Source organism: Anopheles funestus, unplaced genomic scaffold (genome assembly GCF_943734845.2).
Source record: "Anopheles funestus unplaced genomic scaffold, idAnoFuneDA-416_04 scaffold_11_ctg1, whole genome shotgun sequence".
In the NCBI taxonomy this organism is placed as follows: Eukaryota; Metazoa; Arthropoda; class Insecta; order Diptera; family Culicidae; genus Anopheles; species Anopheles funestus.
In genome coordinates this window covers 1-15078 of record NW_026045231.1, presented here as the reverse complement: position 1 = coordinate 15078, position 15078 = coordinate 1, and the positions used below count along the sequence as shown (strand labels likewise).

At 43.0% G+C, this 15078-nt stretch overlaps 1 long non-coding RNA gene across 14 annotated transcripts; it reads left to right on the top strand.

The window, feature by feature from the left end:
* Nucleotides 1-3602: 3602 nt before the first annotated feature.
* LOC125774260 (uncharacterized) lies at nt 3603-15057 on the top strand. Of its 14 annotated transcripts, XR_007420704.1 has the most exons (9): nt 3603-3870; nt 10099-10337; nt 10629-10987; nt 11056-11395; nt 11532-11871; nt 12620-12755; nt 13503-13693; nt 14354-14437; nt 14536-14697. It is a non-coding gene; the product is annotated as an uncharacterized LOC125774260 (long non-coding RNA). The 14 variants fall into 14 exon arrangements; XR_007420708.1 differs by lacking the exons at nt 3603-3870; nt 10099-10337; nt 14536-14697 and adding exons at nt 10437-10560; nt 14982-15057; XR_007420709.1 differs by lacking the exons at nt 3603-3870; nt 10099-10337; nt 14536-14697 and adding exons at nt 10437-10560; nt 14847-14922.
* The last annotated feature ends 21 nt before the right edge of the window (nt 15058-15078 follow it).

Here is a 15078-nt window from a genome sequence, read left to right as displayed (position 1 = left end):
GCTAATGTGTCTTGGCTAAGGTGTCTTGGCTAAGGTGTCTTGGCTAAGGTGTCTCGGCTAATGTGTCTCTGCTAATGTGTCTTGGCTAATGTGTCTTGGCTAAGGTGTCTTGGCTATGGTGTCTTGGCTGAGGTGTCTTGGCTAATGTGTCTTGGCTAAGGTGTCTTGGCTAATGTGTCTTGGCTAAGGTGTCTAGGCTAAGGTGTCTTGGCTAATGTGTCTTGGCTAAGGTGTCTTGGCTAAGGTGTCTTGGCTAAGGTGTCTTGGCAATGGTGTCTTGGCTAAGGTGTCTTGGCTAATGTGTCTTGGCTAATGTGTCTTGGCTAAGGTGTCTTGGCTAAGGTGTCTTGGCTTTTGTGTCTTGGCTAATGTGTCTTGGCTAATGTGTCTTGGCTAAGGTGTCTTGGCTAATGTGTCTCGGCTTATGTGTCTTGGCTAAGGTGTCTTGGCTAATGTGTCTTGGCTAAGGTGTTTTGGCTAAGGTTTCTTGGCTAAGGTGTCTTGGCTAATGTGTCTCGGCTAAGGTGTCTTGGCTAAGGTGTCTTGGCTAATGTGTCTTGGCTAATGTGTCTCGGCTTATGTGTCTTGGCTAATGTGTCTTGGCTAAGGTGTCTTGGCTAATGTGTCTTGGCTAATGCATCTCAGCTAATGTGTCTTGGCTAATGTGTCTTGGCTAATGTGTATTGGCTAATGTGTCTCGGCTAATGTGTCTTGGCTAAAGTGTCTTGGCTAATGTGTCTTGGCTAATGTGTCTTGGCTAAGGTGTCTTGGCTAAGGTTTCTTGGCTATTGTGACTTGGCAAAGGTGTCTTGGCTAAGGTGTCTTGGCTATGGTGTCTTGGCTAATGTATCTTAGCTAATGTGTCTTGGCTAAGGTGTCTTGGCTAATGTGCCTTGGCTAATGTGTCTTGGCTAAGGTGTCTTGGCTAAGGTGTCTTGGCTATTGTGTCTTGGCAAAGGTGTCTTGGCTAAGGTGTATTGGCTATGGTGTCTTGGCTAAAGTATCTTAGCTAATGTGTCTTGGCTAATGTGTCTTGGCTAATGTGTCTTGGCTAATGTGTCTTGGCTAATGTGTCTTGGCTAATGTGTCTTGGCTAATGTGTCTTGGCTAATGTGTCTTGGCTAATGTGTCTTGGCTAATGTATTTTAGCTAATGTGTCTTGGCTAATGTGTTTTGGCTAATGTGTCTTTTCTAAGGTGTTTTGGCTAATGTGTCTTGGCTAAGGTGTCTTGGCTAAGGTGTCTTGGCTAATGTGTCTTGGCTAATGTGTCTCGGCTAATGTGTCTTGGCTAAGGTGTCTTGGCTAATGTGTCTTGACTAAGGTGTCTTGGCTAATGTGTCTTGGCTAAGGTGTCTTGGCTAATGTGTCTTGGCTAATGTGTCTTGCCCAATGTGTCTTGGCTAAAGTGTCTTGGCTAATGTGTCTTGGCTAAGGTGTCTTGGCTATGGTGTCTTGGCTAAGGTGTCTTGGGTAATGTGTCTTGGCTTATGTGTCTTGGCTAATGTGTCTTGGCTAAGGTGTCTAGGCTAATGTGTCTTGGCTAATGTGTCTTGGCTAAGGTGTCTTGGCTAAGGTGTCTTGGCTATGGAGTCTTGGCAAAGGTGTCTTGGCTAAGGTGTCTTGGCTAATGTGTCTTGGCCAAGGTGTCTTGGCTAATGTGTCTTGGCTAAGGTGTCTTGGCTAATGTGTCTTGGCTAATGTGTCTTGGCTAATGTGTCTTGGCTAATGTGTCTTGGCTAATGTGTCTTGGCTAATGTGTCTTGGCTAATGTGTCTTGGCTAATGTGTCTTGGCTAATGTGTCTTGGCTAATGTGTTTTGGCTAATGTGTCTTGGCTAATGAGTCTTGGCTAATGTGTCTTGGCTAATGGGTCTTGGCTAAGGTGTCTTTTCTAAGGTGTCTTGGCTAATGTGTCTTGGCTAATGTGTCTTGGCTAAAGTGTCTTGGCTAATGTGTCTTGGCTAAGGTGTCTTGGCTAATGTGTCTTGGCTAATGAATCTGGGCTAATGTGTCTTGGCTAATGTGTCTTAGCTAAGGTCTCTTGGCTAATGTGTCTCGGATAATGTGTCTTGGCTAAGGTGTCTTGGCTAAGGTGTCTTGGCTAAGGTGTCTTGGCTAATGTGTCTTAGCTTATGTGTCTTGGCTAAGGTGTCTTGACCAATGTGTCTTGGCTAATGTGTCTTGGCTAATGTGTCTTGGCTAAGGAGTCTGGGCTAATGTGTCTTGGCTATGGTGTCTTGGCTAATGTGTCTTGGCTATTGTGTCTTGGCTATTGTGTCTTGGCTAAGGTGTCTTGGCTAATGTGTCTTGGCTAATGTGTCTTGGCTAATGTGTCTTGGCTAAGGTGTCTTGGCTAATGTGTCTTGGCTAAGGTGTCTTGGCTAATGTGTCTTGGCTAATGTGTCTTGGCTAATGCGTCTTGGCTAAGGTGTCTCGGCTAATGTGTCTTGGCTAATGTGTTTCGGCTAATGTCTCTTGGCTAATGTGTCTTGGCTAAAGTGTCTTGGCTAAGGTATCTTTTCTAATGTGTCTCGGCTTATGTGTCTTGGCTAATGTGTCTTGGCTAATGTGTCTTGGCTTATGTGTCTTGGCTAATGTGTCTTGGCTAATGTGTCTTGGATAATGTGTCTTGGCTAAGGTGTCTTGGCTAATGTGTCTTGGCTAATGTGTTTTGGCTAATGTGTCTTGGCTAAGGTATCTTGGCTAAGGTGTCTTGGCTTATGTGTCTTGGCTAATGTGTCTTGGCTAATGTGTCTTGGCTAATGTGTCTTGGCTAATGTGTCTTGGCTAATGTGTCTTGGCTAATGTGTCTTGGCTAATGTGTCTTGGCTAAGGTGTCTTGGCTAAGGTGTCTTGGCAAATGTGTCTCGGCTAATGTGTCTTGGCTAAGGTGTCTTGGCTAATGTGTCTCGGCTAAGGTGTCTTGGCTAAGGTGTCTTGGCTAATGTGTCTCGGCTAATGTGTCTTGGCTAATGTGTCTCGGCTAAGGTGTCTTGGCTAAGGTGTCTTGGCAAATGTGTCTCGGCTAATGTGTCTTGGCTAAGGTGTCTTGGCTAATGTGTCTTGGCTAAGGTGTCTTGGCTAAGGTGTCTAGGCTAATGTGTCTTGGCTAATGTGTCTTGGCTAATGTGTCTCGGCTATTGTGTCTTGGCTAAGGTGTCTTGGCTAATGTGTCTTGGCTAATGTGTCTTGGCTAAGGTGTCTTGGCTAAGGAGTCTGGGCTAATGCGTCTTGGCTATGGTGTCTTGGCTAATGTGTCTTGGCTAATGTGTCTTGGCTATTGTGTCTTGGCTAAGGTGTCTTGGCTAATGTGTCTTGGCTAATGTGTCTTGGCTAATGTGTCTTGGCTAAGGTGTCTTGGCTAATGTGTCTTGGCTAAGGTGTCTTGGCTAATGTGTCTTGGCTAATGTGTCTTGGCTAATGCGTCTTGGCTAAGGTGTTTTATCTAAGGTGTCTTGGCTAATGTGTTTCGGCTAATGTCTCTTGGCTAATGTGTCTTGGCTAAAGTGTCTTGGCTAAGGTATCTTTTCTAATGTGTCTCGGCTTATGTGTCTTGGCTAATGTGTATTGGCTAAGGTGTCTAAGCTAAGGTTTCTTGGCTAATGTGTCTTGGCAAAGGTGTCTTGGCTAATGTGTCTTGGCTAAGGTGTCTCGGCTAATGTGTCTCAGCTAATGTGTCTTGGCTAAGGTGTCTTGGCTAATGTGTCTTGGCTAATGTGTCTTGGCTAATGTGTCTTGGCTTATGTGTCTTGGCTAATGTGTCTTGGCTAATGTGTCTTGGATAATGTGTCTTGGCTAAGGTGTCTTGGCTAATGTGTCTTGGCTAATGTGTCTTGGCTAAGGTGTCTTGGCTAAGGTATCTTGGCTAAGGTGTCTTGGCTTATGTGTCTTGGCTAATGTGTCTTGGCTAATGTGTCTTGGCTAATGTGTCTTGGCTAATGTGTCTTGGCTAATGTGTCTTGGCTAATGTGTCTTGGCTAATGTGTCTTGGCTAAGGTGTCTTGGCTAAGGTGTCTTGGCAAATGTGTCTCGGCTAATGTGTCTTGGCTAAGGTGTCTTGGCTAATGTGTCTTGGCTAAGGTGTCTTGGCTAAGGTGTCTAGGCTAATGTGTCTTGGCTATTGTGTCTTGGCTATTGTGTCTTGGCTAATGTGTCTTGGCTAAGGTGTCTTGGCTAATGTGTCTTGGCTAATGTGTCTCGGCTAATGTGTCTTGGCTAGTGTGTCTTGGCTAAGGTGTCTTGGCTAAGGTGTCTTGGCTAAGGTGTCTTGGCTAAGGTGTCTTGGCTAATGTGTCTCGGCTAATTTGTCTTGGCTAAAGTGTCTTGGCTAAGGTGTCTTGGCTAAGGTGTCTTGGCTAAGGTGTCTTGGCTTAGGTGTCTTGGCTAATGTGTCTTGGCTAAGGTGTCTTGGCTAATGTGTCTTGGCTAATGTGTCTCGGCTAATGTGTCTTGGCTAAGGTGTCTTGGCTAATGTGTCTTGGCTAAGGTGTCTTGGCTAATGTGTCTTGGCTAATGTGTCTTGGCTAAGGTGTCTTGGCTAATGTGTCTCGACTAATGTGTCTTGGCTAATGTGTCTTGGCTAAGGTGTCTCGGCTAATGTGTCTTGGCTAAGGTGTCTTATCTAATGTGTCTCGGCTAATGTGTCTTGGCTAAGGTGTCTTGGCTAAGGTGTCTTGGCTAATGTGTCTTGGCTAAGGTGTCTTGGCTAAGGTGTCTTGGCTAATGTGTCTTTTCTAAGGTGTCTTGGCTAAGGTGTCTTGGCTAATGTGTCTTGGCTAAAGTGTCTTGGCTAATGTGTCTTGGCTAATGTGTCTTGGCTTATGTGTCTTGGCTAATGTGTCTTGGCTAAGGTGTCTTGGCAAATGTGTCTCGGCTAATGTGTCTTGGCTTAGGTGTCTTGGCTAATGTGTCTCGGCTAAGGTGTCTTGGCTAAGGTGTCTTGGCTAATGTGTCTCGGCTAATGTGTCTCGGCTAATGTGTCTTGGCTAATGTGTCTTGGCTAATGTGTCTTGGCTAAGGTGTCTTGGCTAATGTGTCTTGGCTAATGAGTCTTGGCTTAAGTGTCTTGGCTATTGTGTCTTGGCTATGGTGTCTTGGCTTATGTGTCTTGGCTAATGTGTCTTGGCTAATGTGTCTTATCTAATGTGTCTCGGCTAATGTGTCTTGGCTAAGGTGTCTTGGCTAATGTGTCTTGGCTAAGGTGTCTTGGCTAAGGTGTCTTGGCTAATGTGTCTTGGCTAAGGTGTCTTGGCTTATGTGTCTTGGCTAATGTGTCTTGGCTAAGGTGTCTTAGCTAAGGTGTCTCGGCTAATGTGTCTTGGCTAATGTGTCTTGGCTAATGTGTCTTGGCTAAGGTGGCTTGGCTAAGGTGTCTTGGCTATTGTGTCTCGGCTAATGTGTCTTGGCTAAGGTGTCTTGGCTAATGTGTCTTGGCTAAGGTGTCTTGGCTAAGGTGTCTTGGCTAAGGTGTCTTGGCTAATGTGTCTCGGCTTAGGTGTCTTGGCTAAGGTGTCTTGGCTAATGTGTCTCGGCTAATGTGTCTTGGCTAATGTGTCTTGGCTAATGTGTCTTGGCTAAGGTGTCTTGGCTAGGGAGTCTTGGCTAAGGTGTCTTGGCTAATGTTTCTTGGCTTATGTGTCTTGGCTAATGTGTCTTGGCTAAGGTGTCTAGGCTAATGTGTCTTGGCTAATGTGTCTTGGCTAAGGTGTCTTGACTAAGGTGTCTTGGCTAAGGTGTCTTGGCTAAGGTGTCTTGGCAAAGGTGTCTTGGCTAAGGTGTCTTGGCTAATGTGTCTTGGCTAATGTGTCTTGGCTGAGGTGTCTTGGCTAATGTGTCTTGGCTAAAGTGTCTTGGCTAATGTGTCTTGGCTAATGTGTCTTATCTAATGTGTCTCGGCTAATTTGTCTTGGCTAAGGTGTCTTGACTAATGTGTCTTGGCTAATGTGTCTTGGCTAAGGTGTCTTGGCTAATGTGTCTCGGCTAAGTTGTCTTGGCTAAGGTGTCTTGGCTAATGTGTCTTGGCTAAGGTGTCTTGGCTAATGTGCCTTGGCTTATGTGTCTCGGCTAATGTGTCTTGGCTAATGTGTCTTGGCTAATGTGTCTTGGCTAAGGTGTCTTGGCCAATGTGTCTTGGCTTATGTGTCTCGGCTAATGTGTCTTGGCTAATGTGTCTTGGCTAAGGTGTCTTGGCTAAGGTGTCTTGGCTAAGGTGTCTCGGCTAATGTGTCTCTGCTAATGTGTCTTGGCTAATGTGTCTTGGCTAAGGTGTCTTGGCTATGGTGTCTTGGCTAAGGTGTCTTGGCTAATGTGTCTTGGCTAAGGTGTCTTGGCTAATGCGTCTTGGCTAAGGTGTCTAGGCTAAGGTGTCTTGGCTAATGTGTCTTGGCTAAGGTGTCTTGGCTAAGGTGTCTTGGCTAAGGTGTCTTGGCAATGGTGTCTTGGCTAAGGTGTCTTGGCTAATGTGTCTTGGCTAATGTGTCTTGGCTAAGGTGTCTTGGCTAAGGTGTCTTGGCTTTTGTGTCTTGGCTAATGTGTCTTGGCTAATGTGTCTTGGCTAAGGTGTCTTGGCTAATGAGTCTCGGCTTATGTGTCTTGGCTAAGGTGTCTTGGCTAATGTGTCTTGGCTAAGGTGTCTTGGCTAAGGTTTCTTGGCTAAGGTGTCTTGGCTAATGTGTCTCGGCTAAGGTGTCTTGGCTAAGGTGTCTTGGCTAATGTGTCTTGGCTAATGTGTCTTGGCTTATGTGTCTTGGCTAATGTGTCTTGGCTAAGGTGTCTTGGCTAATGTGTCTTGGCTAATGTATCTCAGCTAATGTGTCTTGGCTAATGTGTCTTGGCTAATGTGTATTGGCTAATGTGTCTCGGCTAATGTGTCTTGGCTAAAGTGTCTTGGCTAATGTGTCTTGGCTAATGTGTCTTGGCTAAGGTGTCTTGGCTAAGGTTTCTTGGCTATTGTGTCTTGGCAAAGGTGTCTTGGCTAAGGTGTCTTGTCTATGGTGTCTTGGCTAATGTATCTTAGCTAATGTGTCTTGGCTAAGGTGTCTTGGCTAATGTGCCTTGGCTAATGTGTCTTGGCTAAGGTGTCTTGGCTAAGGTGTCTTGGCTAAGGTGTCTTGGCTATTGTGTCTTGGCAAAGGTGTCTTGGCTAAGGTGTTTTGGCTATGGTGTCTTGGCTAAAGTATCTTAGCTAATGTGTCTTGGCTAATGTGTCTTGGCTAATGTGTCTTGGCTAATGTGTCTTGGCTAATGTGTCTTGGCTAATGTGTCTTGGCTAATGTGTCTTGGCTAATGTATTTTAGCTAATGTGTCTTGGCTAATGTGTTTTGGCTAATGTGTCTTTTCTAAGGTGTTTTGGCTAATGTGTCTTGGCTAAGGTGTCTTGGCTAAGGTGTCTTGGCTAAGGTGTCTCGGCTAATGTGTCTTGGCTAATGTGTCTCGGCTAATGTGTCTTGGCTAAGGTGTCTTGGCTAATGTGTCTTGACTAAGGTGTCTTGGCTAATGTGTCTTGGCTAAGGTGTCTTGGCTAATGTGTCTTGGCTAATGTGTCTTGCCCAATGTGTCTTGGCTAAAGTGTCTTGGCTAATGTGTCTTGGCTAAGGTGTCTTGGCTGTGGTGTCTTGGCTAAGGTGTCTTGGGTAATGTGTCTTGGCTTATGTGTCTTGGCTAATGTGTCTTGGCTAAGGTGTCTAGGCTAATGTGTCTTGGCTAATGTGTCTTGGCTAAGGTGTCTTGGCTAAGGTGTCTTGGCTATGGAGTCTTGGCAAAGGTGTCTTGGCTAAGGTGTCTTGGCTAATGTGTCTTGGCCAAGGTGTCTTGGCTAATGTGTCTTGGCTAAGGTGTCTTGGCTTAGGTGTCTTGGCTAATGTGTCTTGGCTAATGTGTCTTGGCTAATGTGTCTTGGCTAATGTGTCTTGGCTAATGTGTCTTGGCTAATGTGTCTTGGCTAATGTGTCTTGGCTAATGTGTCTTGGCTAATGTGTCTTGGCTAATGTGTTTTGGCTAATGTGTCTTGGCTAATGAGTCTTGGCTAATGTGTCTTGGCTAATGTGTCTTGGCTAAGGTGTCTTTTCTAAGGTGTCTTGGCTAATGTGTCTTGGCTAATGTGTCTTGGCTAAAGTGTCTTGGCTAATGTGTCTTGGCTAAGGTGTCTTGGCTAATGTGTCTTGGCTAATGAATCTGGGCTAATGTGTCTTGGCTAATGATTCTTAGCTAAGGTCTCTTGGCTAATGTGTCTCGGATAATGTGTCTTGGCTAAGGTGTCTTGGCTAAGGTGTCTTGGCTAAGGTGTCTTGGCTAATGTGTCTTAGCTTATGTGTCTTGGCTAAGGTGTCTTGACCAATGTGTCTTGGCTAATGTGTCTTGGCTAAGGTGTCTTGGCTAAGGAGTCTGGGCTAATGCGTCTTGGCTATGATGTCTTGGCTAATGTGTCTTGGCTATTGTGTCTTGGCTATTGTGTCTTGGCTAAGGTGTCTTGGCTAATGTGTCTTGGCTAATGTGTCTTGGCTAATGTGTCTTGGCTAAGGTGTCTTGGCTAATGTGTCTTGGCTAAGGTGTCTTGGCTAATGTGTCTTGGCTAATGTGTCTTGGCTAATGCGTCTTGGCTAAGGTGTTTTATCTAAGGTGTCTTGGCTAATGTGTTTCGGCTAATGTCTCTTGGCTAATGTGTCTTGGCTAAAGTGTCTTGGCTAAGGTATCTTTTCTAATGTGTCTCGGCTTATGTGTCTTGGCTAATGTGTATTGGCTAAGGTGTCTTGGCTAAGGTTTCTTGGCTAATGTGTCTTGGCAAAGGTGTCTTGGCTAATGTGTCTTGGCTAAGGTGTCTCGGCTAATGTGTCTCAGCTAATGTGTCTTGGCTAAAGTGTCTTGGCTAATGTGTCTTGGCTAATGTGTCTTGGCTAGTGTGTCTTGGCTTATGTGTCTTGGCTAATGTGTCTTGGCTAATGTGTCTTGGATAATGTGTCTTGGCTAAGGTGTCTTGGCTAATGTGTCTTGGCTAATGTGTTTTGGCTAATGTGTCTTGGCTAAGGTATCTTGGCTAAGGTGTCTTGGCTTATGTGTCTTGGCTAATGTGTCTTGGCTAATGTGTCTTGGCTAATGTGTCTTGGCTAATGTGTCTTGGCTAATGTGTCTTGGCTAATGTGTCTTGGCTAATGTGTCTTGGCTAATGTGTCTTGGCTAATGTGTATTGGCTAATGTGTCTTGGCTAATGTGTCTTGGCTAATGTGTCTTGGCTAAAGTGTCTTGGCTTATGTGTCTTGGCTAAGGTGTCTTGGCTAATGTGTCTTGGCTAATGTGTCTTTGTAATGCGTCTTGGCTAAGGTGTTTTATCTAAGTGTCTTGGCTAATGTGTCTCGGCTAATGTCTCTTAGCTAATGTGTCTTGGCTTTAGTGTCTTGGCTAATGTGTCTCGGCTAATGTGTCTTGGCTAAGGTGTCTTGGCTAATGTGTCTTGGCTAATGTGTCTTGGCTAAGGTGTCTTGGCTAAGGTGTCTTGGCTAAGGTGTCTTGGCAAAGGTGTCTTGGCTAATGTGTCTTGGCTAATGTGTCTCGGCTTATGTGTCTCAGCTAATGTGTCTTGGCTAATGTGTCTTGGCTAAGGTGTCTTGGCTAATGTGTCTTGGCTAATGTGTCTTGGCTAACGTGTCTTGGCTAATGTGTCTTGGCTAATGTGTCTTGGCTAAGGTGTCTTGGCTAATGTGTCTTGGCTTATGTGTTTTGGCTAATGTGTCTTGGCTAAGGTGTCTTGGCTAATGTGTCTTGGCTAATGTGTCTTGGCTAATGTGTCTTGGCTAAGGTGTCTCGGCTAATGTGTCTTGGCTAATGTGTCTTGGCTAATGTGTCTTGGCTAATGTGTCTTGGCTAATGTGTTTTGGCTAAGGTGTCTTGGCTAAGGTGTCTTGGCTAATGTGTCTTGGATAATGTGTCTTGGCTAATGTGTCTTGGCTAATGTGTCTTGGCTAATGTGTCTTGCTTAATGTGTCTTGGCTAATGTGTCTTGGCTAATGTGTCTTGGCTAATGTGTCTCGGCTAATGTGTCTTGGCTAATGTGTCTTGGCTAATGTGTCTTGGCTAAGGTGTCTTGGCTTAGGTATCTTGGTTAAGGTGTCTTGGCTATGGTGTCTTGGCTAATGTGTCTTGGCTGAGGTGTATATAGATGTTTTTGGTCAAAGTAGTTGTTTTTGGTCAAAGTTGGTGGAAACTCGAGGTTTGCGACCAAAGTTGATGTTTTCGGTCAAAGTAGATGTTTTTGGTCAAAGTTGGTGGAAACTTGAAGTTTGCGACCAAAGTTGATGTTTTCGGTCAAAGTAGATGTTTTTGGTCAAAGTTGGTGGAAACTCGAGGTTTGCAACCAAAGTTGATGTTTTCGGTCAAAGTAGATGTTTTTGGTCAAAGTTGGTAGAAACTCGAGGTTTGCGACTAAACTTGATGTATTCGGTCACAGTAGATGTTTTTGGTCAAAGTTGGTGGAAACTGGAAGTTTGCAACCAAAGATGATGATTTCGGTCAAAGTTGATGATTTCGGTCAAAGTAGATGTTTTTGGTCAAAGTTGGTGGAAACTGGAAGTTTGCAACCAAAGATGAAGATTTCGGTCAAAGTTGATGTTTTTGGTCAATGTTGGTATAAACTCGAGGTTTGCAACCAAAGATGACGATTTCGGTCAAAGTAGATGTTTTTGGTCAAAGTTGGTGGAAACTCGAGGTTTGCGACCAAAGTTGATGTTTTCGGTCAAAGTAGATGTTTTTGGTCAAAGTTGGTGGAAACTCGAGGTTTGCGACCAAAGTTGATGTTTTCGGTCAAAGTAGATGTTTTTGGTCAAAGTTGGTAGAAACTCGAGGTTTGCGACTAAAGTTGATGTATTCGGTCAAAGTAGATGTTTTTGGTCAAAGTTGGTGGAAACTGGAAGTTTGCAACCAAAGATGATGATTTCGGTCAAAGTTGATGATTTCGGTCAAAGTAGATGTTTTTGGTCAAAGTTGGTGGAAACTGGAAGTTTGCAACCAAAGATGAAGATTTCGGTCAAAGTTGATGTTTTTGGTCAAAGTTGGTATAAACTCGAGGTTTGCAACCAAAGATGATGATTTCGGTCAAAGTAGATGTTTTTGGTCAAAGTTGGTGGAAACTCGAGGTTTGCGACCAAAGTTGATGTTTTCGGTCAAAGTAGATGTTTTTGGTCAAAGTTGGTGGAAACTCGAGGTTTGCGACCAAAGTTGATGTTTTCGGTCAAAGTAGAAGTTTTTGGTCAAAGTTGGTGGAAACTTGAAGTTTGCGACCAAAGATGATGATTTCGGTCAAAGTAGATGTTTTTGGTCAAAGTTGGTGGAAACTGGAAGTTTGCAACCAAAGATGATGATTTCGGTCAAAGTAGATGTTTTCGGTCAAAGTTGGTGGAAACTGGAAGTTTGCAAACAAAGATGATGATTTCGGTCAAAGTTGATGTTTTCGGTCAAAGTTGGTGGAAACTGGAAGTTTGCGACCAAAGATGATGTTTTCGGTCAAAGTTGATGTTTTTGGTCAAAGTTGGTGGAAACTCGAGGTTTGCAACCAAAGATGATGATTTCGGTCAAAGTTGATGTTTTTGGTCAAAGTTGGTGGAAACTGGAAGTTTGCGACTAAAGTTGATGTTTTCGGTCAAAGTTGATGTTTTTGGTCAAAGTTGGTGGAAACTGGAAGTTTGCAACCAAAGTTGATGTTTTCGGTCAAAGTAGATGTTTTTGGTCAAAGTTGGTGGAAACTCGAGGTTTGCGACCAAAGTTGATGTTTTCGGTCAAAGTAGATGTTTTTGGTCAAAGTTGGTGGAAACTTGAAGTTTGCGACCAAAGTTGATGTTTTCGGTCAAAGTAGATGTTTTTGGTCAAAGTTGGTGGAAACTCGAGGTTTGCGACCAAAGTTGATGTTTTCGGTCAAAGTAGATGTTTTTGGTCAAAGTTGGTAGAAACTCGAGGTTTGCGACTAAAGTTGATGTATTCGGTCACAGTAGATGTTTTTGGTCAAAGTTGGTGGAAACTGGAAGTTTGCAACCAAAGTTGATGTTTTCGGTCAAAGTTGATGTTTTTGGTCAAAGTTGGCGGCAACTTGAAGTTTGCGACCAAAGATGATGATTTCGGTCAAAGTAGATGTTTTTGGTCAAAGTTGGTGGAAACTGGAAGTTTGCAACCAAAGATGATGATTTCGGTCAAAGTAGATGTTTTTGGTCAAAGTTGGTGGAAACTGGAAGTTTGCAACCAAAGATGATGATTTCGGTCAAAGTAGATGTTTTTGGTCAAAGTTGGTGGAAACTCGAGGTTTGCAAAAAAAGTTGATGTTTTCGGTCAAAGTAGATGTTTTTGGTCAAAGTTGGTGGAAACTGCAAGTTTGCAACCAAAGTTGATGTTTTCGGTCAAAGTTGATGTTTTTGTTCAAAGTTGGTGGAAACTTTAAATTTGCGACCAAAGTTGATGATTGCGGTCAAAGTAGATGTTTTTGGTCAAAGTTGGTAGAAACTCGAGGTTTGCGACTAAACTTGATGTTTTCGGTCAAAGTTGATGTTTTTGTTCAAAGTTGGTGGAAACTTGAAGTTTGCGACCAAAGATGATGATTTCGGTCAAAGTAGATGTTTTTGGTCAAAGTTGGTGGAAACTCGAGGTTTGCGACCAAAGTTGATGATTTCGGTCAAAGTAGATGTTTTTGGTCAAAGTTGGTGGAAACTTGAAGTTTGCGACCAAAGTTGATGTTTTCGGTCAAAGTAGATGTTTTTGGTCAAAGTTGGTGGAAACTCGAGGTTTGCGACCAAAGTTGATGTATTCGGTCAAAGTTGATGTTTTTGGTCAAAGTTGGTAGAAACTCGAGGTTTGCGACTAAACTTGATGTTTTCGGTCAAAGTAGATGTTTTTGTTCAAAGTTGGTGGAAACTTGAAGTTTGCGACCAAAGATGATGATTTCGGTCAAAGTAAATGTTTTTGGTCAAAGTTGGTGGAAACTGGAAGTTTGCAACCAAAGATGATGATTTCGGTCAAAGTAGATGTTTTTGGTCAAAGTTGGTGGAAACTTGAAGTTTGCAACCAAGATGATGTTTTCGGTCAAAGTAGATGTTTTTGGTCAAAGTTGGTGGAAACTGGAAGTTTGCGACCAAAGTTGATGTTTTTGGTCAAAGTAGATGTTTTTGGTCAAAGTTGGTGGAAACTTGAAGTTTGCTACCAAAGATGATGTTTTCGGTCAAAGTAGATGTTTTTGGTCAAAGTTGGTGGAAACTGGAAGTTTGCAACCAAAGTTGATGTTTTCGGTCAAAGTTGATGTTTTTGGTCAAAGTTGGTGGAAACTGGAAGTTTGCAACCAAAGATGATGATTTCGGTCAAAGTAGATGTGTTTGGTCAAAGTTGGTGGAAACTGGAAGTTTGCAACCAAAGATGATGTTTTTGGTCAAAGTAGATGTTTTTGGTCAAAGTTGGTGGAAACTTGAAGTTTGCAACCAAAGATGATGTTTTCGGTCAAAGTAGATGTTTTTGGTCAAAGTTGGTGGAAACTCGAGGTTTGCGACCAAAGTTGATGTTTTCGGTCAAAGTAGATGTTTTTGGTCAAAGTTGGTGGAAACTTGAAGTTTGCGACCAAAGATGATGTTTTCGGTCAAAGTAGATGTTTTTGGTCAAAGTTGGTGGAAACTTGAAGTTTGCGACCAAAGTTGATGTTTTTGGTCAAAGTAGATGTTTTTGGTCAAAGTTGGTGGAAACTGGAGGTTTGCAAAAAAAGTTGATGTTTTCGGCCAAAGTTGATGTTTTTGGTCAAAGTTGGTGGAAACTTGAAGTTTGCGACCAAAGTTGATGTTTTCGGTCAAAGTTGATGTTTTTGGTCAAAGTTGGTGGAAACTGGAAGTTTGCAACCAAAGATGATGATTTCGGTCAAAGTAGATGTGTTTGGTCAAAGTTGGTGGAAACTGGAAGTTTGCAACCAAAGATGATGTTTTCGGTCAAAGTAGATGTTTTTGGTCAAAGTTGGTGGAAACTTGAAGTTTGCGACCAAAGATGATGTTTTCGGTCAAAGTTGATGTTTTTGGTCAAAGTTGGTGGAAACTGGAAGTTTGCAACCAAAGATGATGATTTCGGTCAAAGTAGATGTGTTTGGTCAAAGTTGGTGGAAACTGGAAGTTTGCAACCAAAGATGATGTTTTTGGTCAAAGTAGATGTTTTGGTCAAAGTTGGTGGAAACTTGAAGTTTGCGACCAAAGATGATGTTTTCGGTCAAAGTAGATGTTTTTGGTCAAAGTTGGTGGAAACTCGAGGTTGCGACCAAAGTTGATGTTTTCGGTCAAAGTAGATGTTTTTTTTTCAAAGTTGGTGGAAACTTGAAGTTTGCGACCAAAGATGATGATTTCGGTCAAAGTAGATGTTTTTGGTCAAAGTTGGTGGAAACTGGAAGTTTGCAACCAAAGATGATGATTTCGGTCAAAGTAGATGTTTTTGGTCAAAAGTTGGTGGAAACTTGAAGTTTGCAACCAAGATGATGTTTTCGGTCAAAGTAAATGTTTTTGGTCAAAGTTGGTGGAAACTGGAAGTTTGCGACCAAAGTTGATGTTTTTGGTCAAAGTAGATGTTTTTGGTCAAAGTTGGTGGAAACTGGAAGTTTGCTACCAAAGATGATGTTTTCGGTCAAAGTAGATGTTTTTGGTCAAAGTTGGTGGAAACTGGAAGTTTGCAACCAAAGTTGATGTTTTCGGTCAAAGTTGATGTTTTTGGTCAAAGTTTGGTGGAAACTGGAAGTTTGCAACCAAAGATGATGATTTCGGTCAAAGTAGATGTGTTTGTTCAAAGTTGGTGGAAACTGGAAGTTTGCAACCAAAGATGATGTTTTTGGTCAAAGTAGATGTTTTTGGTCAAAGTTGGTGGAAACTTGAAGTTTGCGACCAAAGATGATGTTTTCGGTCAAAGTAGATGTTTTTGGTCAAAGTTGGTGGAACTCGAGGTTTGCGACCAAAGTTGATGTTTTCGGTCAAAGTAGATGTTTTTGGTCAAAGTTGGTGGAAACTTGAAGTTTGCGACCAAAGATGATGTTTTCGGTCAAAGTAGATGTTTTTGGTCAAAGTTGGTGGAAACTTGAAGTTTGCGACCAAA